Genomic DNA, 25,305 nt, shown 5'->3' on the forward strand with positions numbered 1-25,305 from the left:
CAGGGGTTCCACGGCTGTGCCCAGGATAAAAGTGCTGTCCCCAGCTTGCTCTCAGGCAAAGACAGCCTGTTTTTAATTAGGAACAGGAGCCCTTGTTAGATTTGTATTTTTCTTTCCCTCTTTTATTTTTTTCCCCGATGCTTGATGGCATGATGTGTGTTACATATTTAATTAAAGAGGACCTAATGAGTACTTCTAACAGCCCTGGGGTCAGAAGAGCTACTGCAGAGATTCATGCAAATGAGATGGGCTTTATTGCTTCCCTAGTGAGCGGCAGTGATGTGGTCCAAAATGGCAGAGTTCGTGGGAGCCCATCAGCTTCCAATGTCCACAGGAAAACCCCAAGGGAGGCAGGCAGAGAGGTGGAGAATAGAATTTGCAGGCTTGCATCTGGGCCCAGAAATAAGTCTAAATATATAATGGACATAAGTCTAAACTTTGTGAAGAAAATGTACAAATGAACTAGTTGGGTCAATGGGTTAGGCCCAAGAGCAACTCAAGAGGATTAAGACTCTTAGGCACACACTTTTGGGTATAGGAAAATGAATGAGGAAAAGAGTGAAGGAAGGAGAGGTAAAGCAAAATCTGCTAAGGCCTTTGTACTTCATTTGATGGGAAATGGGTCATTAAATGACTTTATATGTCCCCTTATACCTGTGAGTATGGCCACTGTGAAAAAAGCAGAAAATAAGTGATGACGTGGGTGTGGAGAAACTGGAACCCTTGGGCACTGTTGGTGGGAATGTAAAGTGGTGCAACCACTGTGGAAAATAGTTTTGTCGTTTGTCAAAAAAATAAACATAGAATTACTATATGATCCAGCAGTCCCACTTCTGGGTATATACCCAGGAGCATTGAAAGCAGAATCTCAAAGAGATATTTATACACCCACGTTCTTTGCAGGGTTACTCACAACAACCAACAGGTGGAGGCAACCCAAGTGCCCATCAGTGGATGAATGGATAAACAAAATGTGGTCTCTCCATACAATGGAATGTCAGCCTTGGGAAAAAAAAAAAAGGACATTTTGACACAGGGTAGAGCATGGATGAACCCTGAAGACATTATGCTAAGTGAAATAAGCCAGTCACAAAAGGAAGGATTATTTAAAGAAAATATCAAGAATGTAAGAATTTTGTCTACAATAGAATAATGGTTCCAAGGTATAATTGTTCCAAGGTTCACCCTGGTTCTGCTCTTCAGGGGAGCAGTGACCTTCAAGAGGAGAAGGGGACAGCTGGTTAGGGAAGTGACCAGGGGCTGGGAAAGGAGGGAGGGGTTCACTCTGGAGCTACAGCTACGAGAGTGAATTAATTATACAGTAAAGGGAGACTGGGGTCAGGATAGATCTGACTCTTACATAAGGCCCCTAGAGGAGTCAAATTCACAGAAACAGAAAGTAGAATGTGGTTGCCAGGGGTTGGGCAGGGTTGGGGGGATGGGAATTTATTGTTTAATGGGTAGAGAATTTTGGTTTGGGATAATGAAAAAGTTCTGGACATAGATGGTGGTGATGGCTGTAAAACAGTGTAAATAGACTTAATGCTACTGGATAAACTGTACACTTAAAAATGAAAAAAAAAAAAGACTTTATGTGCACTTTCTTTACCATGCTGTATTCTTATATCTGTTATAGCACTTTTCTTGTGATTTATCTGCAGACACGTCTATCTCCCTATTAGACTCTGAACCAACTCCTCTAGAGTGAGGACCTATATCTCTGCTATACCAAGTATTCCACTGTATAAAAATTGCCTACTGAGTTTCTGTCTACCCTGTCTAATTGAGAGTTGACTGAGTATGAGGGGATTTTTTGCATATTATTTTTGTCATTCATGTTTATATGCCTAGCATTTAGCACAGTGTCCAGAACACAGTATGCCCTCAAAAAGTCATTGTTAAATGAAAGAATAAATAAATGAATGAATGAACCCACTGTAATCAGTTTGATTTGAGGCCAGTCTTGTTTGTTAAGCAGAAATAGTAACGACAACTGTCTTTGATATTTTCTGGAGATGCATGCTAAAGAACTGAGGCATGAAGTGCCCTATCTTTACCTTACTTTTAAATGGCTCCCCCCAAATGTGGACAAAGACAGCCAGATAGATAGATCGATCACTTTCAGCACAGCACTGGCAATTGTCAAATACAGACGGTGAATAGGTTGATATTCACTGAGCTGTTTTTTTCTACTTTTCTATAAGCTTTAAAATTTGTATAACAAAATTTTATTTTTAAAGTGTTTTTAAACAACTCTTTCTTTCCCCGATGTTCCATTCCTCAGGAAAACCTAAATGTGTCTCTCACATATCTGTCTGATGGCTCACAAGTCTCCTGGTACAACTCTCTTTGAATGGGCCCTGCCTCTTCCTCCTTCTGCCTGGTGGTTCCAGTGAAAAGCACGTAAACCAGTGCCAGCAAATCACTTCTCTGTTTTGAGATCTGTCATTTTACAAGGCAGAGAAAGGGATTAGGACTGGAATAACTAATACTTTAATATGGTTTTTTTCAAATAATGACATAATTTTTAAAAAGATTTTTAGAAACTGCTCAGCTTAGGCAAAAAAAAAAAAGAACAGAAGACCTTCATTAAATTTAGTATTTATTGGTAAAACAAGAGCAAAAGACTTCCTGCATTCAAAACTTAATATTTCCCAAGCAATGTTATGGATTATTATTCTCATCAAAAGAAAGCAAAGCATTTTTCTAACACATTGTAGGGCAAATCAAGCCAAAAAAGGGAACATTAAATAAAGCTTTGATCAGAAGTGTTTCTGCCTCTATCATGACTCTCAACCCCAGGCTCCCTTTACTGTATAATTCACTCTCGTAGCTCCAGAGTGAACCCCTCCCTCCTTTCCCAGCTCCTGGTCACTTCACTAACCAGCTGTTCCCTTCTCCTCTTGAAGGTCACTCCTCCCCTGAAGAGCAGAACCAGGGTGAACCTTGGAACCATAATTCGATTGTAGACAAATTTTCCTACATTCTTGATATTTTCTTTAAATAATCCTTCCCATCAGCCTACATAAACAGAAATCACTTTTCTCTCTGATGAAATTACTTCCTGTACACTCTTTCCAATAATAATAATAATAACCATAATAACAACAGCAACAACATGAAAGCTACATTTATTGAATGTTTACTATATAATGGGTTTATACTGCTCTCTTTTTTTTTTTTTTTTTTTTTTTTTTTTTGCGGTACTCGGGCCTCTCACTGTTGTGGCCTCTCCTGTTGCGGAGCACAGGCTCTGCACTCGCAGGCTCAGCGGCCATGGCTCACGGGCCCAGCCGCTCCACAGCATGTGGGATCTTCCCAGACTTGGGCACGAACCCGTGTCCCCTGCATTGGCAGGCGGACTCTCAACCACTGTGCCACCAGAGAAGCCCCTACTCTCTTTTTTTAAGGGTTAAAAATATTACATATCTTTTAAAAAATATTTATTGAAATATAGTTGATTTACAATGTTGTATTAGTTTTATACTACTCTCTTTGATTAATTATTTCAATTAATCTCCACAGCAGCCCCATGAAGTAGATACCATCATTATTGCCATTTTAGAGATGAGGAAACTGAGACACAGGGTGGTCGAGTAGCTTACCCAGGACCACCAAGCTAGGAAGGGACTGAACCAGTATGGAAACCAGCAGTCTGACCAAGAACCCCTGCTTGTAACCCTCATGCATTCTGCCTCCCCTAGAGGCCTTTCAACAAGCCCCGTTTCTGCGCCCTCCCACCCCTAACACCGAGGACCAGAAAAAGGAGTCTGCTTGCACACACTGCATCATATAAACCAGTGTCCCTTCACCATGCTGAGACACGTGCTCATCTTGGAAACCCATACCCTATTGTCCTCATTACATATAGAGCACCAGGACACCTAGAGGCTCCTTGACTTCGACACGTGGAAGCCATTATACTTCTGCTATTGTCTCCTGATTCTATACGCCAACGTTCATGCTGATGATCTTGTAACTCTAGGATCTTCAGAGACCAGCTAATCTCCTTATTGGCTCACAGTCACACATCACCGTTGCTCAGAACTGACTCTTCAACCTCCAGGGTTTGAACTTGCAACAGTTCCTTTCTGACTTCTCTTTCTTTATCCTCTATTTCCCTTTTGCCTTTGCTTCTAGTAAAACAGTTCTTTGTTTCAGCCATAAGTCCCACTAAGCAGGCCATTCCTTGTTCCCCTGTAATTCTAAGGCTCCATAGCTTGCCTGTCTCCCTAGGCACCTCTGTGTTACACTGAGTAATTTCACTACCTCAAACGCCTTGTTCTCCTTGCCTTGTTTCTCCTCGACAGTTCTCAACTTTGGGAAACTACCCTCTGCTTTTTCCATTCGTTCTCCTAGGCTATGAAATGCAACTGGAGGGTTTCATAAAAACATGTTTAATCTTTGTGAAACACAAGTAGATTTAATTCAACCCAACTGGCTATTTCATCTCATCTGAAACCTCATCACCTACTTATATCAACTCCACATCTCATCTCCCCTGAAAGATGCCTGAAATCTTTCTATTTCCAGACCCACCCAACCCACCCACACTCCAGCAGATGACCCTGAGGATAGGGACGCAATCTGCCTTCCTTTGCAAAGGAAAGCAAAAGAATGCCTTCTTTGCTCACCCTCTCAATCAAACGTCTTATAAGAGAAGCAGTGCCCTGCTTCTTCCTAAGACCAAGCTCACTACTTGGGTTCCTTTCCCACCACTTTCTCTTTTCTCAGAGATCTTGCCCTACCAAAAATCTCCTCATCTTCTGTCTTATAGCTTCAGTCATTCTCTCTTTTCTGGCTATTTCTGCTCTATTTACAAACATGTTTTTACTTCTTCTCAACTATAAGATAAAGTGTCCTTCTGCTCTCTTGCTCACCTATCTTTCAGTACCCTTAAGCTGCTACCCTATTCCTGCAACAGAGTGTGTGTATGTATGTTTTCAGCCCCTGCCTATTTTGTGCTGATCCTCTTTCAAGAACTTCCAAATGCTCCCAGATGTCTTCGTAAATTGCACAGACCCAATTTCAGACCCAACACATAAAGCTGAAAGGCCAGAGTGAGCACCTTACCACAACTAGCCAGTCCCTGTTTGTTGCCAAGTCCACTAACTGCCTTAGCACCCTATCTCTTACTGAATTAGGTCACAGATCTTCTGACTGGACACCGATAGTCCACAGAGTGCATCTCTCATCATGGTGTGCCTCTGCTCAAGGGCCTTGAAAGGTTCTCTACTGCCATTGAATCAAATCCAACCTCTTTGACCTGGCAGTCAAGTTCTCCCATGCTCTTAGCCATCCTATTTTTTGAGCATTATCTCTTTTCTTGTCATATATCTATTCATTTATCAGTTAGGTCGATGTGTGAAGAGCTTAAGTTCTTTTAAAAAGAGCATGTCATAGGTACATTTATAAAACAATGGTGCTAACCTCACCATGCCCTAAATACTCTCCAGAAGAACATAGTGATTAAAGGCATGAGCTTTGTGGTCCTATTAAAGCACCTTAGAATCCTAATTCTGCCCATATGGACAAATCACATAATTTCTCCAAGTTTCGATGTTCTCATGTATAAAATGGATATTTTAAGAATCAGATGAAATAATGCAAGCAAAAGCTGTCCAGAGTACCTAGCGCACAGGTAACATTTTATGTGTTTCTATTTTTATTTTATCACACTGTTTTATAATGATGGATCTCTACTTCAATCTGGGCCCCACCCTAAGACCCTTTATTCCAAGCCCACTTCATAAACAAGCAATACAGTTATATAACAAAGAATCAGGACCTCAGCGTTTAATTGTCCTTGGTTAGAAGAATCTGATCAAGCGATTTAGATAAGCTCTCACTTTCCTGGAGGACACTTAAAACTGTCCACACCAGGGCTTCCCTGGTGGTGCAGTGATTGAGAGTCCGCCTGCCGATACAGGGTACACGGGTTCGTGCCCCGGTCTGGGAGGATCCCACATGCCACAGAGCAGCTGGGCCAGTGAACCATGGCCGCTGAGCCTGCATGTCCAGAGCCTGTGCTCTGCAACGGGAGAGGCCACAACATTGAGATGCCCGCATACCGCAAAAAAGAAAAACAAAACGAAACAAAACAAAACTGTCCAAACCAACTGAAACTAGAAAACGAACACTTGGGTTTTCTGAGCAGCCAAACAGAAGTCCAAGAACTGACTAAAGGTTCTTTCCTTTGTTTTCTCAGCTCTGACTCTCTGACCCAGCTGACCAGGTTCTTTCTGAACTTGGAATACAATATCTGGGTTCTGGTTCTGAATCTACCAGGGGGTCTCCCTGTGACCAGGGTAAAGTACATACGTTTTCTGGGCTTTGGTTTTCTCAACCTCAAAATAAAATAAGAATTCTCCCTACCCTCACCTAAAAGCCCAGAGAATGGCACATATTAGGTGTTCAGTTAATAATTTGTTAAATGAATAAGTGAAATCATGAATGAACAGCAATGAGTTATTAGATGCAATCACACTTTTAAAAATGAAATAATAATTTAAATTTACATAGCAAATTATTAAATAGCAAATGACGAGTACACCAACCACCTAGGTTCAAAGGCTTAAGGACCTTTCTTACATAGTCGACTCTACATGTCCACGGTTCCGAATCTGTGGATTCAACCAACCGCGGATACAGATGGCCGACTATACTAAGCTACTGTATATAAGGGACTTCAGCATCTGCGCATTTTAGTAAATGCGGGGGATCCTGAAACCACTCGCCCGCAGATACAGAGGGACAGTTGTAGTCCTCTAACTTCCCCCCTCCCCGCACGCCCCCACCCATCCCCGCCTCTCCGAGAAGCCTTCCCCAAACACTCCACAATAGCAGTGCACTTAAGAAAAAGCACCACAGCCATCCTACCCAGTAGCTCTGTGTGTATTGCCAGCACTTGGGGACCTAACTAAATATCAGTAATTTCTCCAGGCTGTCTGTTACCAGTTCCTTTTAGCAGCAGATGAGGCCAGAGCCAGGGAGGACCCTGGCGCCTGTCCTGGTCCCTCTGCTCTCCCGGTGACCCCAGTCTGCAGGCAGCCCCCAGAGGCGCCTCCCTCACACGCGAGCCCCGGAGCTGAAGCCCATTGGCTCACAAGCCTCGGCCCTCCCGGCTGAGAAGCAGTGACTGGGGTATAAACCTTGGCATCACAAAGCCCACAGCCATAAATTTCACTTACATCCAGTAAAACACAGGCATCCAATTAAACCCATAATCCTATAAACTTGCCAGCAATCAAGCTCACAGTTAAAAATGAAGATGGACAGGTGCACTCAATCAATACCACTGAGGTTACAGCTTGCAGTCTGTAGGCTGTTCCTACATGGAATCTTCCGCTGTTCGGGCTGCTGTTTGTTTTCTGCCTGGGTAGAAATAACAAATGTTCTTGCTTACTCTTCTGTTACATTGTCCTGTGCACCGGAGCATGGCTGAACCCTGAGGCCGACCAGATGTGGGACACGCAGGAGAAGAGCAGTCCCTTCCTGCGTGTAGCCCTGCTCTCTGCCCACCCCTCCCCTACCTGGATGGTCCCTTTCCGGCCAGACCACAGGTTTAGACCCGAGTGCCTAGAGAGTGGCAGAGAGACCCTGGGGATTTCCTCAGCCTGGGGTGTGGCCTCTGCTTCAAGGGTCTCCTCTGACCTCTACATCATTCCCTTGACCTTCTGGCCACCACCACTGACTGCTGCCCCTCTTCCTAGGAACAAGTTATACTCTGCTGGGTTGTTATAGTTATCCCATTTACAGGGGATTTGGTTTAAAGGTGAACACATTTGAGTACGAAGAAAAGAGTTAATCAGTTAACATTTCAGCAGGCAACAGCCCTCTGAAATTACAAGGGTGGTGAGTTGGGGGTGTATAACTTCCAGCACTTTCCTCAACCTTCATCTCCTGTCTCATCATGTATCTTCTTCCTCCCTTTCCTGTGCTCTGTTCAAGGCTCTCTCCCCATGTTTCTCTTCAGCCTGCCTGTCACCCTCTCCCTCCCTTGATCAATCCCTTCCTTTTCCCCTCCCACCCTCTGTGCATCTGCTCAACACCTACTGTGTGCACAGCCCTCTCTGCCCCTTTTCCTTTTCTTTCTTCAGCTGCACCATGTAAACTAACCTTAACCAATTGTTAAGTGAAAGTGAAGTTATAGTTTTGTCTTCAGTGTGCTCTAATTTTTCCAACAGCAAAGAAAGCGGCCACAGAAACCTCTCAATAGATTTCTTCGACTATGAATTAATATCTCCCAAAGCTTTCCTTGCTTCTTTTGCCAACTGAAATAAAGATGCGTAATAGGAAATTTAAATGATCAGTAAGGAAAATACATCTAAGCAACAACATCTAGGGCCTGTCCTTTGTTAGAATCAAAAGAGATTTTGGTGACTTACCACCTTTTCTCTGTGCAAATTCTTAATGGAGTCTCTAGTTGGGACTTCTGACTATTAGCATCTCTGATGTGGACGGCTCCTGTTAGCTCAGGTACTGGAGCCTGGCATTTGCCAAGTCTTGTTCATTATCCCGGGGACATGAGTCATCACAACATATAGAAGAAATGTTTCTGGCAGTGTGCACGTCTGATACCCACAAGCAAAAACATCAGGGAGATAGGAAGGCTTTGGAAGAAATTCAGGTCTCTTTCTCACATAAGCATCTATGTTTCCCTTGTCCAGGGATAATACAGCTCTTGAAATCGCAGGAAAGGGTGCATTGGTAGCATAAAGAGGATTATTAAGAAAACCCAGGGCTTCCCTGGTGGCACAGTGGTTGAGAGTCCGCCTGCCATGCAGGGTACACAGGTTTGAGCCTTGGTCCGGGAGGATCCCACATGCCGCGGAGCGGCTGGGCCCGTGAGCCATGGCTGCTGAGCCTGTGCTCTGCAACGGGAGAGGCCACAACAGTGAGAGGCCCATGTACCTCAAAAAAAAAAACAAAGAAAACCCAGCCATGTAGAAATGTTCTTTCCTTAAAAACCATTGGAACTCACATTCATACACACATACACACACACACACACACATATCATATCTATGTATATATATATTTTCTCATACCAACATGGTATCGTAGAACACTGGGATTAGCTCTATAAGCCTCATTGGCTGAAAGAGAACACAAAGTCTTCTTTTACACACTTTACCTCCCAGCAAGGCTGCATGTGGACCAGAAAATAAACTCCACCTGCTCTAAGCCAAGGCAGCTGATTTGGCAAAGAAAAAGAAAAAGGAACAAAACAGGTTCTCATCCATCAGAGACATCCAGACTACTACAAATAACAACCAGAACTGGGGTCCTGGCACTTGACCAGGTACTTCCACTTATGGAGTCTTGTTTAATTTTCAAGACAACCCCATGACTTGAATATCACTGTTTTTCCCCATTTTGTCAGTGAAGTGCCATAGCTAGAACTTAGACATAAACGTGGGTCTTCTGACTCCGAAGTTTGATTCTGACCCCTGCACCATGCCATCCCTGCTGGGTTTGGATTGACTTGACACAGAAGATAACAGGTCTACATGCCATTTAGCACATGGGCAAAGCAGACATTATCTGCAGACTCAGCCCCAGAAGGGTGGCGGAGCAGCTGTTTCCCTCTGCTGCCTCTCCAAACCTGGTGACAGGGGTAAACCCCATGAAAAGGGTAGGCTTCAGCAAGTGGGGATAGTCTCCTTCAGACACTGGTGGATGGGATATATATATATATATATATATATATATATGTATACTTTGTCATTAAAATAACCCCGTTTTTCTAAGCTGCTAATAGGATTATTCAAAATGTTTAAAGCAAAATCCCAAAGCCTGTTATTGGGTTGCCAAAGAAACTAAATCTTTTCTTTATTTTTATTTTTATTTTTTTATTTCAATCTTTCTATGAATGTTGATTCTGAGTCAGGCAAACAAATGCACACCGGTTTCTGGGCTGTGCCCATCACTCAACATGCAGGGATTTTCTGAGTAGATTTCACCAGCCCTGAGTCCTCGGGCACCAGTCCCTCCCTTTAGTCACCCCATCTGCCTCCCACCTCCCTTCTCTGAACCATTACAGAAACACAGAATGCATCAAAGCTGGCTCGGCAGCCTTCCTGAAGTAACTGGGCAGATGGGCCATAGACAGTAATTGCATCTTCTTCCACTTAGCACTCAGGTACTCGGTTTGGTAGTGAGAACTAGTGGTTTCTGAGGGTGATTTTGTAAGTGCTCTCAAGTCACTTCGAGTCAGTATGTTTTCTCCTCACAATTAGATTTGAAGGAATGTGAGGACGAAGGCAGATTTCTTTTCTCTGTTCTGGGTTTCTGCTCTTTTGCCTCCATTACCACCACACCACACGAAAATCCCATGCCCTGGCACATGCACCGTATATAGTATTGACGGATGAGGGGACAAGGACCCGATTGAGAAGTCAGCCTTGACAAAGAGAACTGCTTCTGTCAGAGGGAGCAGTCATAGGACCGAGTAAATAGGGCACATCTTTTTGACAAAGACACCTAGGCAGATAAAGATTGAGGAGGGAGATGCATAAAGGTGCAGTATCTAGAGTAGACAAACACTTATAAACATAGGTTTACAGGATGTTTATGAAATGCAAAGCAGAGCATCTCTCCAGATAGATGAATAGCTCCTGCATGCTTTTGCTGCTTCCTTGCCTCTACTCGCATCTTCTTCCCTCCCATCTGCACCCTCCTCCTCACCTATATACCCTATGCCATGGCCACATAATATTACTGAGACTGGACTTAAATATCACCTCCTTTGTGAAAGCCTTCCCTGACCACGAACTGTACCGCCCACACCTCCGACACCCCTACTCAGGCTGCACGGCTGTCCCTCCCAAATCAGAGTCCCTGGGACCCCTTGAGGTCAACACTACTTTCTCTTCTTCTATAAAATTAGTTCTTAATTCGTTTTTCAAATTTCCAGTGCCAGGAACATATGGTGAGGCCACTGAGCACACAGTCAGTGAACATCTAAGATATGGAAGACTTAACGAATGACTGGATGACTCAGATTGGTGAGTCCTATTTCCCCTCGGCCAAGTTTTATCTCCACTTGTCATTCTTCCATATTTTTCTACCCTAAATACAAACTGCTGAAACTGGAGTTTTCTCATCCCTCTACCTGGTGCAGCTCAGGTTTTTCAAATAATGGTAGGAAGTTACAGTGTAATAATATGATGATATTTATTTGTAGAATATCATTTCCTCCTATAACCTCATGTTCTAGCTATATGTTATAACAAACACTAGCACGATAGAGTTGCTATGGACCTAGTTGCATGGTGACATCCTCCATGGATTGTGCTTGGAGGGCTGGGTCATTCATCTGAGACATATGGGAGGAAGAATTAGATTATGGGGAAAGAGACAATTAGCATAATAGGGTCATTACATTGACAATGGTGTGGCTGATCCACGGCCCCCCAAAGCAATCAGTGTGCCCTAAAATGGGAGACTGGAAATTATAATAAAAGAAATTGAACCTACCCTACCTCCCTTTTGTAGTTCCCCTGCATCTGGATTTCAGTCGAATCTTTATCTGGGGAGGGCTCTGAGCATGTCTGCTGCACTCAGATGCCTGCATTCTTGGAGCTGAGAGACAAATGGAAGGAAGAGATGGTAGAAATTCTAGGAGGGGCAGGAGGCAGTAAAAAATGCTAAGAGGTGGAAATTGAAAGAATGGTCAGTGAAAATTTCTAGGCCAAAAAATATTTGGGAGGGCTCCAAGGGGAGCTAATTGTTTTTGCAAATTATTTTTTCTGCAAAAAATTTTGATCAGGGATCTCACCTTCTATTGGAAAAGTAGAAACCATCGCACGTGAAGCCTCTCACTCTCCAAAGATCAAATCTACAAATGTTTTCCTTCATTTGTCTTCTTCATCCCTCCTGTTACAAAGGGACATTCCAGCCACTCATTCACTCAAGTGAAAAAAAAAAAATAGTTGTCTTTGATTCCTCCTGTTCTTCCATCCCCCTCATCTGATGGAGCAGCAAATTCACAATATCTCTTGAATGTATCCACATGTTCCACCTCCCCACCATAACCCTTATCAGGTAGCACTTCTCTCTTACTTGGACGAATGCAATACCTGCCTCAGCAGTGTCTGCTTTCCACCCCAAACCTCCTTAACCTATTCTCCACACAGAAGCCAGAGTGATCTTGTCTACTTGCAAGTTGTATAATGTCCCAATTCTGCTTAAAACCCTCAGATTACTTTCTATTCCACTTAGAATAAAGTCCAAACTCCTTGCTATGGTCTTCTATGTTCTGCAGGATCTGGCCCTCACCCCTCTGTTCAACTTCTGGACACACTTTTTCTTGTTCACTAGCTAATAGGCACTACTCAGTGGGATTTCTTATGGGTCATGGAAAATACCATGCCTTTTTATTCATTTACTTATGGCTGAGATGCTCTCCCCTGCTATCCACTTTGCTAATTGTTATCCTTCCCTGAAGGCTTCTCTGTCTAAAGTAGACCCTTCCATAATTCTCTCCCTTATTGTCACCTGATTGATTCTCATCAATCTCTCTGATTGATTTCACAGCTTGCAATAATTTAATACAAGTGTTTATTTACCTGTTCTTGGGTCACCCCCTAGAATGGAAACTCCATGAGGGCATGCACCATCTGGGATAGTTTTGTTTGCTGGGTTTCTCTGTGGGTTCAGTGTCATGTCTTAAACATAGCAGGCTCTTGGTTAGTTGGGTGGACTCCAGCCATTCAGATGAATTTAGAAATAAAAGAGGAGAGTGGTCTAATTATGAAGAAATGCACTTTTATGACTTTCAGGACATAGAACGTGTTCCTGACAAGGCCTCATTTATTGAACAGATAAGACTCATTTGTAGCTAGCAGCATCTATTTGTACCCATCAGCATCCTAGTAATGAATGCCAAGTTCTTAGAAGCAGTCTGTTCCCTTAAGGAGGCAGAATCTGTGTTTAAATTTTATGGAAGTGGCCTGGGTAATAGGAGAACTTGACTATATTGTCTTGAATTGTTCTCTGCTTTTTTTTCACACGTAAGAAAGAGTCTTTTCAAACCAATTGTTAAGACACTTAATAGGGAGGATTTTGCCCTATATTTTCTCTCTTTGTTAAAACCCTAAAAACCGCAAACTTTTCTTTCAGTTAATTCTAAACAAAGAATACATCCTTTGTGCATGACATAATGGGTGTGTGTGTGTGTGTTATTGTCCTTATCATGCAATGAATAATGTGTTAGAATCTCATATCACCTTTTAATTCAGGTGAAGAATGTATTTCTGCTATGTCTCCCTCTTATTTTCTGTTGCTATTCAGAATATAATTGGAGAGAAAATATGATTTAATTCCATATAAATAGACTAAAATATGAGTTCCACAGGGGCAGGAGACAATGTCTGTGTTGTCCGTTATTGATTGACCAGTTAGCACAGAGCACCATGTCTGCTGCATTGTAAATGCTCAGTAAGGCCTGAATTGATATAACAATTCCTATAGGTTTGGATCATTTCCATAAGCTGTTTCTTCTGCATCTTCTTCCTGGCCTGAACTTCACTGGGCTCATGGCAAGAACCTGCAAAACAAACGCTTGATGTTCCTTAACAGCCTAGGTTGCCCCAATTCCTCCAGCTAAGCTCTTTTTGGAAAATAATATCTTCCCAGCAGTTTCAGTGGCCACGTAGTTTATCTGCAGGCAGTTTTTTAAAAAACAGCCAAAACAAGCAAGGACTCTGAGACACAAAAGGAGAGTTTAGTACTCTCCGGCTCATAGGGGATTCCACAGCTCTGAGCCCTGCAGGGTCCTCAGGGAAGGAAACGCTCCCATCTCGGTTCCCTCTGGCACTTCCAGAGTTAATACTTCAAGCATTTATCCCTGTACCTTTTCTGTTCTCAGATAACTCAGAAATGGCTGGATAAAGAATGTCAAACTTGGCCTTTAGGTAATCCTCAGTGCAGAAGGCAGCAGAGTTAAATTTGAAGGGAAAAATGGTTAAAAGATAAAGAAGGTCTGAAGCAGCAGGAGTCGGCACTTCTTATTTTAGGGACATGGAGACATTTTCAGAACCCTTTTCGTCAGTCAAGTGCCCGGATATTTTCTGCGTATTCACCACAGCCAGCCCATCTGGTGTGGACTGTAAGAAAGGCAAGTACAGAGGGAAAGCCCGAAGACCCTCCCACACTTGGCATCTCGCAGCTGGGGGCATCTCCATGCTTTCAGCTCTGTGTCTCTGCTCAACCATCTGGGCTCAGATCCTGTTCCTGCCACTTGCAGGTGGTGGGAACTTGGACAAATGACTTAATCTCTTGGAATCTGTTTCTCTTCAATCACCTGGAGGTGTTGACAGTGTCTGTCTTACAGAGCTGTTGTTTTGAGTTTGCCCATAACAATACTTCCTACAGGGCATGGTACCTTGTAACTGCTGACTACACATCATCCCTCTCATATCACCGTCATCTTCATCTTCATCCTTAAAAACACTCATTCCTTTTCCCCTCCTCTCAGCATGACTGGGTGGCAGATCAAAACCCACCATCCTCCCCTGGCAATAATGTGATGGCTCACCCCTCACTGCCTTTCCCTCCCCACCCTGATGTGGGCTCCTACCAGCTATTGCCTGGATTAGACACTAGCTCTCAGGCTGACCAGTGGCCTCCAGAACGTCTCCACCCCAAATTCCTCCTACTCACCACTTCCTTTTTCAAATAGACTCTGGTTACTCTACTAAATGAATCTTTACTATTTTGGCCAGTTTGGGTGTCTCACTGCCCCCATTTAGCTTATACCCATCACTGGCTCCTTGCTTAGCCCTTTTTAACTACCTATTTTGTCTTCCCTCACATTTCCACTTCCTCTATGTAATAAATTCAGTTTAATGCCACTTTCTCCATGAAGCTTTCCCTGACTATTAGCTCCAATATCTAATCCTGAATTTCTCTAACATTTTATAGCCTATTTCTCTATTTCAGGGGCATGGCTAATCAGACACTACCTTATTCATAATTAATGTATTATCCATATTAGAAAGCTAACAAGCCTTGGTTCTGTCTGTGTGATGGGGGAAGTTATTGAAATTCTCTGGGACAGTAGAACACATAAAATGGAAGTGATTGTATACATCTTGACTGGCTATATAAAGGAGCAAATCTAAGAGAAGTCACGTTAACACAGGGCCAGATTCATTTTAGGCATTTAGTAAGCAGCAGGTGCATTGCCTTGAGTTTATGCATGTCTGGAACCCCTTCAAAGAGAGGACTCTGTATTTCTTTGCCTGCTTGTGTTGCCTAGAAAAATGCCATACTTGCTATATACCCTTAGTTTTTGATGATTGATACCTACTTATTGAATGAATGAATGAATGAAATATACTTGTATCCACAAGTCTTTTCTATCTCAATTAATGTGTTTGCCATCCAGCTATTTTGGTGCTGTGTGTGTGCAATTCCTCTAATAAACCCAGCCTCTAAAATAATTAGAACTCTCTGGAGATATTCAAATAGACTTCCAATACCAGGTTGTTACAAAGACTGAAATTTCACCACTAGAGAGATTTTCATGTGGGTTAAGCATTGGGCTCACCCAGTAGTCTTTTTGTAATGCAAAAACCCCATTTCAAGGTCTATATCCATCAGCTCAAGCTGCCATAACAACATACCACAGCTTGGGAGGCTGAAACAACAGAAATTTGTTTTCTCACAGTTCTGGAGGCTGTAAAGTCAAGGATCAAGGTGCTAGCAGGGTCACTGTCTGGTGAGAGTTCTCTCTGTGGGCTGCAGATGGCCGCCTTCTCACTGTCCTCACATGACCTTTTCTCAGTGCATGCATGCAGAGAGTGGGAGCTCTCTCCCTCCCTCTCTCTGTCTCTCTCTCTCCCTCTCTCTGTCTCTCTCTCTCTCTCCCCCTTCTTATAAGGACACCGAGCCTATCCAATCAGGACCCTTAATTACCTCCTAAAATACAATCATATTGGGGGTTAGGGCTTCAATATATGAATTTGCAGGGGACACAATTGGGTCCATAGAAAACTGATTCATATATTTTTTAACTTATTATTTTATATTAGAGTTGATTTACAATGTTGTGTTAGTTTCAGGTATACAGCAATGTGATTCAGTTATACATATACAAGTATCTATTCTTTTTCAAATTCTTTTCCCATTTAGGTTGTTACATAATATTGAGCAGTTTTCCCTGTGCTGCACAGTAGGTCCTTGTTGGTTATCCATTTCAAATATAGCAGTGTGTGCATGTCCCTGGTGGTCCAGTGGTTAAAACTCCGTGCTTCCACTGCAGGGAGCATGGGTTCCACCCCTGGTCGGGGAACTAAGATCCCTTTGCATACCGTACGGCAAGGCCAAAAAAAAAAAAAAAAAAAAAAGTCATTCATATCTTAATGTAAATTCCATTTTCAGGTACTTTTTCCTCCCTGAAAAAGACAGCAGGCTAGGTGGGGAGTAGGGTCCCGTAAGTGGGGAAATGACTGCAGACAAACTTGATCTGGGGCTTCCTGAGCACACATTCCTTGTTGCAAAAATAGTGTCCTTATCCAAATATATTGTGCTGTCACTGTAAATTTGTCGAAGCAGCTCAGACACCCACCTGCCAAACCTTCAGAGCTGTGGGAGAGGAGGATGAGGGCAGGCCACTTACATTTCTTCTCATGACCCTACCACTGGCATTAAATCCCAGCCCTCCAGCAGCTGCTGGAGATGGAGGTCACCTATCTATGGCTAATAGACAGTGTAATCAGTTTCAAGTAACTGTCTCCATGCGTGATGGGATACTGTGAAGATCAAAGCCATAAGTTCTAACCTCTGCTCAAAACACAGAGTAGAGAGTTCTATAAGGAAAAGGATGTTCAAAAAGAAGGAAAACAAAAAGCGAGTCCCCAAAACTCAGTGTGAATAAACTTTCATAAATCACTGCCAGCCCAGAGGGGTTTCTTTATTATTATTGTTCTTTGTTGTTATTTGTTTGCTCTCTAGTTGCTCTTAAACTAGAATCCTCCCCCTACCTTTATGTCTGTTGCTTTTTAGGATAATGATTTTTTGAAGGGTACCAACTTGTTGCCTTGTAAAATGTTCCATGTATTAGTTTCCTGTTGACATGAAAAAGAAATTACCATAAATTTAGTGGCTTAAAATAATACCTTCCCTGCCTTCCAGTTTCCATGGGTCAAGTGTCTGGGCTTAGTTACTTGGTTTTCTGCTCAGAGTTTCACCAGGATGAAATAGAGGTGTTGTCCGGGGCTGAGATCTCATCTGATGCTCAGGTTTTTCTTTTTAGCTCACTGGTTGTTAGAAGATTTCAGTTCCTTGCAGTTGTCGGTCTGAGGCTCTCAGGTCCTAAAGGCCACCATCTGCCACTTGTCCTCTCTACCACACAGCAGTTTCCTTCTTCAAGGCTAAAAAAGAAGGTCTTCTGCTGCTTCTCTCCCCAGGGAGAGGTCTAAACCCTTATTTAAGTTTTTCCTACTGATTGGCTAAGGTCCACTGAGCAGAATCTTCTTCCAAGTAATTGTCTAAAAGTCAACTGATTAGGTACTTCAACTACATCAGCAAAATTATTTCACTTTTGCCATATACAGTGGGCCTTCAGTATTCAAGGGGGATTGGTTCTAGGACCCCCCAAATTCACAAATGCTTAAGTACCTTATAAATGGGCTTACATAAAATTGTCTAGTGCAGTTGGCCTTTCATATCCACCAGATCCGCATCTGAAACCCATGGGTACCAAGGGCCAACTGTATGTAAATAATCAAGGGAAGGACTGTCCATCATCCACAGGCCCTGCCCCTCCACTGCAGGTGTTTACATAGGGAATGCACAACAGAAGGATCTGGGGTCCACCTTAGGAATATGTCCATCACGTCCTCCATTCTGGATTTGCCAGATTTGTCTGTTTCCTCATAATTAAAGTCAGGTTATAGTTTTTTGTCAAGGACACTGATAAAGTGGTTTAAACAGGTTTTCCTGCCTCTAGTATCTGTGGTTCTCCCCTCACCACATTCCCTCTCATGAACACACTCTACTCACCTACCAGAGGCCTCAGAGGACATTCCACTTCTCCTGAAACATGGCAGGAGAGGAAGGCTGACAATGTTTGTCTAATGGTTCTAATCACATCAGGATATTAGTGGACTTGGCACTTTCCCAGGGTGCCCACCCCCCAAGAGGAAGAACCAGATATTGATTGAGTGCATAGACCATGAAGTAAGACTGCCTGGATCGAAATTCTGACTTCAACACTTACTAGCAAGTGACTAAACTCTCCATTTTCCATTCAAAAATTAAGGATATTCACATCCCTACATAGAGCCCACTCCTAACATTTTTAGGGTCCAGAGGAAAGGTACAAATGGCAACTTCTAAACCATACATCAAAATATTCAGAAGTAAAAACTAAGCTAATAAATCTCTAAAGAAAACATGTTTTATCCTCCTACCTTGACAAATGCATGTTTACAATGACCTGGAAGCACAAGGTCTAAGTTCAGAATTCTCAGATTCCAAAGATGTCCTTGCTGAAGTGAGATGCTGTAGGGGAGACCGTGAACCGTGCTTCTGCTCCTGGCTCACTCTCCTCCCCTTCCCATCCCACCCCTGGCTCTGTACACACTGCAAGTCACATGGAAGTAAGTTTACTGATGGCCCAGCCCACACAAAATGCTCCCTGTGTCCATCAGCCACGCAGAGGCCAGCCCTGGATTCGGCACCAGGATCACACTGTAAACACAGCCTGCCAGCAGTGACAGACCCAGGTACAAGACCTGCTCGGAAACTCAGTTTAACTCAGGGCTACTAGGGAAGGAAACCAGGTGCCTGGTAGGCATGTCCTCTTGTCCTCATAGAACAGCTTCTTACCCTCTGGGGAGGGACACACCTGGAGGAGAGCCAAAAGAGGTGTACTAAAGCAGGGAGTCCAGGTAGAGGCCTATCTTCTCTGCATCTAAAGGTGAACCTGACCTATCTCATAAAGTTAGAGGAGAAACAGATGAGAAATTGTGTTTTGAGTGCTTAGACCAGGGTCTGGTATGAAGCAAGTTTCAATATAGGCTAACTCATTATTCTCAGATGCCCTATAGATTGAGAGAGGGAGAAATTCCCAGCTTCACCAGCATCTGGCACTGGATTCTCTTGCACTCTTGCATTTTTTAGCATCTTCTCAAACCTAAAGGCAAACAGAGAGGAAAAGCTGCAGGCAAGTTGTATTCTCAAATCAATTTCTGCAGCCAGAGATGACATCGTGTTCTAAGCCACGTGTGTCAAATTAAATTCCCTACATATTCCTGGATCTCAAATAGAGCCTGCCTGACCAAACCACTGATCACAGACAGGGACAAAACACACATCTCACCGTGTCTGACAACCTGATTCCTTCTTCATTTGGACAGTATTAATTTGCCGTCTCTCTGAATCCTCATTCAGTTTATGAGTTATCCTTCATTACAGAATAAATCACGAATACATGATAATCTGGAAGATCTTGTATTTGAAAGGCTTCTTCCTGCCTTCCAAGTTTTCAGAGAGCTGTGTTGGGAAGGCAAATGCATCCCCGGCTGGCAGACTTTGTCTTCCTTAGAATTTAGGTGTGATCTATATTCAAATGACAGTTTAATGAGCCTTTTCCTATTTCTAGAAACCTTATCACATCATTAAAGCGTAGAAATGAATAATACATCTAGCAGTTGGATTAAGCTGAACTTGAGACCTGATGCATCTTCAAAGAGAAAAAAAAAATGGAACAGAGGCAAAATCGAGGGGTGCTGAGCCTAGGAGAAGGGGTTAAACGAGGGGGTCAAGAAGGAATATTTTTATTCTCATGAACCAACATAGGTAAATGTCACCAGCATTTTTCAAAGTCTTAATGTGTCACTCCTATTTCTCTGGGCATGGACTGGAAGAGGATTTTGGAAAATGATCTGTTGCCAGGCTTCGTGGCTGAGGATGAAGGGTTTACCTGCTATGACGTCATTGTGAGCAAGATGTAAGCTGACTGCATTAGTGTCCACACCATTCCCAACCTCCTTCTCAGAGGTAGGAGAGCTCACAGTGATTCAAATCCTGAGCCCTGGGGTTAGAACTCCTCCCCTGTCTCCAGCTGTGTGACCTTGGGTTGAATACCTTGACCTCTTTCAGCTTTAGTGCTTTTCATCTGCAAAATGAAAATAATAAGTGCACTCACTTTGATGGGTTGGAGAGAGGATCCAATGAGTAAGCCTAGATCCAATTCTTAGCACAAGGCTTGGTAAGCAGGAAGAGCAAAATACCTTGTGGCTATTATTTTTCATTCCTTGGTGTCTTCGCATATGCTATTTCCTCTGCTGGGAATGACCTTCTACCTCCCTGACCATCACCCAAGTCCGCTCTCCAGCCTCAATTCCCCAGCTCTGTCTCTTCCTGAGAACTCCTACTCATCTTTCAAAACCCAGTTGAAATGTTCCCCACAACCATCTTCCCTGACACCCCTAGTCAGATCAAGTGCTTCCTTCTCCAGACCGCCCTAATGCCCTTACACTCGTGATCAAAATAACACTTGGCTGAGATTTTATAGTGAGCTCTTCAATGTTGGTTGAATGAATCTAGATTCACTTTTCTCTCCTTCCTGATGTGTAGAAATACAAGGTGAGTGCACCTTTCCAGGTGGCTTCAGGGCTCTCTGTCCAATGCTGACAGAGGCACAGGTTGGTGATAAGAAATTTTCATTGGCCCAGAGCAAAGCCGTATGACAAATTCAGCCAAGACAGCACACATTTTAACCCAAACACACCCCACCCAGAGTGTAGGCATGAATATGGCAAGTTAAGTCCACCCTAGTACCACTGCTCTGGACACAGTCTCCTAGAGATATTGGAAATAAGTAAGTCATCATTGACAAACTCCCTTTCTCCCAAAAACCACATTCAGGTACTGCCAGGGTCTGTAGTCACCACACATGGCTCTCTCCTCCATCCCCTCTGCATCCCTCTCATCACTGGGAAGCTGTTTGTCAGTTCTACCAAAGCTGATCATTGCATAACCTGTGACCTAGCAATTTCTCTCCTGAGTATATACCCAACAAAAATTCATATATAAGCTCACCTAAAAAACTGTACAAAGATGTCAGAGCAGTGTTATTTGGAATAGCACCAAAGAAAACTCCCTAAATACCTGTAATGGTGTAATGGATAAATTATGTTATATTCACACGAGGAAATACTATACAGCAATGATAATACATTTTCTAGAGCTGTATGCAATCATATGAATGAATCTCACAAGTATAATTTTGAGAAAAAGAAGCCAAGTACAAATAGTACAAATTCTATGATTCCTTTTTTTTTTTTTTTTTTTTTTTGCGGTACGCGGGCCTCTCACTGCCGTGGCCTCTCCCGTTGCGGAGCACAGGCTCCGGACGCGCAGGCTCAGCGGCCATGGCCCACAGGCCCAACCGCTCCGCGGCATATGGGATCCTCCCGGCCCGGGGCACGAACCTGCGTCCCCTGCATCGGCAGGCGGACTCCCAACCACTGCGCCGCCAGGGAAGCCCCTATGATTCCTTTTATGTAAAGTAAAAAACAAACAAACAAAAAAGGTAAAGCTATTAAGAACCAGGACAGTGCTAACAGTGTTGCCCTTGGGGAAGGTGTGACTAAAAGGGGACTGAAGTGGGTTAAACAGTGCCTCCCAGAAAAGCATGTCCACGTCCTTACCCCTGACACTTGTGAATTCGAGCTTATTTGGAAATGGGGTCTCTGGAGATGTAATCTAGTTAAGGATCTCCAGATGAGATCATCCTGGATTAGGGTGGCCCTAAATCCAATGGCTGGTGTCCTTAGAAAGGAGAGGGGGATTTGAGACACACAGAAGAGAAGGCCACGTGAAGGTGGAGCAGAGGTTGGAGTGATGCATCTATACACCAAGCAATGCCAGGGATTGCTGACCAGCCCCAGAAGCCAGGAGAGAGGCATGGAACGGATTCCCCCTTGGAGCCTCAGAAGAAACTAACCATGCTGATACCTTGATTTCAGCCTCCAGAACCATGAGGGAATAAATTATTGTTGTTTCAAGCCAGCCAGGGTTTGGTAATCTGTTACGGCAGCCCTAAGAAACTAATATAAGGCATTAGAGAGGTTATGGGGATGCAGGTACAATTCTGTTTCTTGTTCTGTGTTCAGTTTATGAAGATTCATTTAGCTGTACACCTTGCTATATGCACTATGCAATGTGTATATTATACTTCAAAAAAGTTAAAAGTATATATAATTGATCTTTATTACACTTTGAAAGAAGCCTTCTTATCACAGTTCAGCAGTAAGAATAAGATAGGTTGTTGTCTAGTAACAAATTGTCCCAAATGACCATGACAACAAAGGCCCACATCGCACCCATGCGACACGTCTTTTGGGGATCAGCTGTGGCTTTACTTCACATCATCTTTATGAACCAGATCAAATTTTCACTCCTATGTGAGGCTTTTCCAGAGATCTCTAGGCATAAGTCATACAACAGAAGTGTCTTTCTCTAATGTTATTACTTTTATTTTGACTACTTGCTTGCACATTTATTTCTGTCACTAGGTGTGAACACCCAGATTGCAGGAATATCATCTTTATAGAGCTTAATGATTGGGAGCACATTTTTGTATAAGACTTGATGTCAGACAGATTTGGATTTTCATTCCATCTCTAGTGATCTCAGGCAACTTAATCCTCATCTGTAAAGTAGGGAGAGTACTACTACTGGCCTTATATTATTGTGAGGATTAAAAACTATAACATATGTAAAGTTCTTAAAATAATCTAAGGCATATATGAGGTGTTCATTAAACACTCCCTGTATAGTTAATATTATTGCATAACTACTGTAGGTCAGGATCCTGATCTAGGGTTCTAGGATTAGTTGTAAACAAGACAAAATCCTGACCCTTAGTGGGTTAGGCTGATACTGTTACTATTATTAGCTGTTATTTGTATGCCTAGTAGCTAGGGTGATGCTTGACCCATAGTAGGCCCACGATATATTGTTGAGTAATTCGTATTCATCCTCTGACTCCAAAATGCCAACTTAATCCTAACTTCTCACCCTTTCAGGCTTTTCCCTTAATATTTTTTTCTCTCTTGATTCTCATTCTCATTTTTTTATGAGTCATTCATTTTAAAAAGTTAGCTTTTTGGGTGAGTGTTTGAGCCTGATAACTTTAGCATTACATACATAATAATCCATGTTAACAGATGCCCTATTTATGGGGAAATGTAAAGCCATGATGTGGGGAAATTATTCATCTCATGTTTTTGTTGAAGAAGCAAAACACACAGTAAATTAAGTATGGTCTTCCTGAAATTCTGCATTTTCAAAAAAAAATGTGATAGGAACTGGGGAGCACACTTGGTACAAGGTGATATTAATTATTTAGTCATTCTGAATAGGTTTCAATTGCATTACATGGAAAAATGTAAGAGCCCTCCAGTGGTCAAATAATCCCTCTCAAATCCCAAGGGTTATTTGCCACAGACGGCATCTCCAGCTGAATGAAATGCCTGCTTCATCTTCTGTAGGGAAAGAAAGAGGGTGAGACCCTCTTTTCTTTTTTAATAGGACTTATTAATGTCTTATTTTCCCATTTTAGAAAGGACTCTTGTCTGATTCCAAACACTCAGACAAGTTTTAAGCAAATTGTTTTATCCTTTAAAGCAGAGATAATACCTTCTCTCTGATAGCTAAGCATTGCAATCAAATAACACTTTTTTATTGAGCAGCCACTCTAGGCCAAGCACTCTGCTGGACTTTGTGGAAGGAACTAGCCCATGGAGGGAGAGAGGAAGATGAATAGAACACACAGTTTCTGTCCTCAAGGGTCTTATGGTCTGTTGAGGAGACAAGACTAACTCCTTTGGACAATAGAGGGATCATGTATAGTGATAAACTTGATCGTTCTTGTCTGAAACCATGTTTGCGCCCTCTTTAGGGCAGGGCAAAGAAAGTGCCTCATAAGAATACATAAAAATGTATTTGCAATTTACTGATGGTAAGTACTTGTCTAGGTACTGGAGGGGCCAGAATCAATACAGACATGGCCCCTTGCTTTCTTGGCCCTTACAGTCTACTGGGGGAGAATAACCCTGAAGAAACAATTGTAAAGAGACCTGACAAACTATTCAATATCCTGTGATAAACCATAATGGAAAAGAATATGAAAAAGAATGTATATAGATGTATAACTGAATCACTTTGCTATACAGCAGAAATCAACACTACATTATAAATCAACTATCCTTCAATAAAATAAATTAAAAAAAGATAGAATCTGACAAGTGTTGGGACAGAAAAGGTATAGCAGTTAGGAGGGCACACGAAGGACACGTCTAACTAAAACTGAGGAGGGAATAGTGGTCAGGGAAGCTTCTAGAGGAAGTGACAGTTAGGCCAGTGACTGAAATGAGGATGATGAGTAGCCAAGTCATGAGGTTGGGGTTAGAATGTTCTAGGAGGAGAGAAGAGAGGATGTGAAGAGCTGACAGGGGTGGGGGTGATGGGCTGTAGGGCAGAAAGACCTTCAGTATGGCTGGAGCTGAGGAAGGGGGTGTGGGGAGAGAAGGGATGGCAGCCACGTTTCACCAGTGAGAGCTACGTTGAATCATGCAGCCATCAGATCTCGGTCTAGGCTCCAAAAATGCCCCTTCCTCCATTATCTCCCTCCCAATCACCATTCTGTCTCAGCAGAACTTATTTTTCCTGGTTCTCAAATGGACACCCAATTTTATTCTTGGCCAGACTTATCTTCCAAATCTGCTCCTTGGCACCAACCTGTTTCTGGTTCCTGGTCTTTACTCTCTCATCCTATCAAGAAAATGCAATTCTTTCATTTGACCATTTTGCAATCACTGTTCCCAATGCTATTTCCTCCTGCCTTGCAGTCCACACCCTGGTTGAGCCCCTCTGCTGGGTTCCGTCAGTTCCCAGAAGGAGTCATCAGCCAGGCTTGGGTCAGGCAGGAAGATGCTGGAACACCTGGGAAGCCATCCTATTGCCACCTCAGGTATTTGAGGGGCCCCTTGTTGCTTTCACTCTCACCTGCAAGAATCGCCAAACAAGGAGGTGGGTGGGGGTGGTCCAACATCCAAGTTTGGACAAGAGAAAATCAGGGGTGGTGTGGGTGTGTAATTTGCTGATGAGATGAACAGAAAATCTGTGCTGAGCCTGGGACGTGGTTGTGAAATGATATTGTATCTAATATCACTGTGCATAAGCCCCTCAGAATGAATCCATCCATACAGACAACAAGAGAGGGTGACACCCTGTTCTGAATCTGACCCAGTGCACATGAAGCCTCGTCCCAGTAGCCTGGCA

This window comes from Hyperoodon ampullatus (assembly GCF_949752795.1).
Source record: "Hyperoodon ampullatus genome assembly, chromosome: 7".
Classification (NCBI taxonomy): Eukaryota; Metazoa; Chordata; class Mammalia; order Artiodactyla; family Ziphiidae; genus Hyperoodon; species Hyperoodon ampullatus.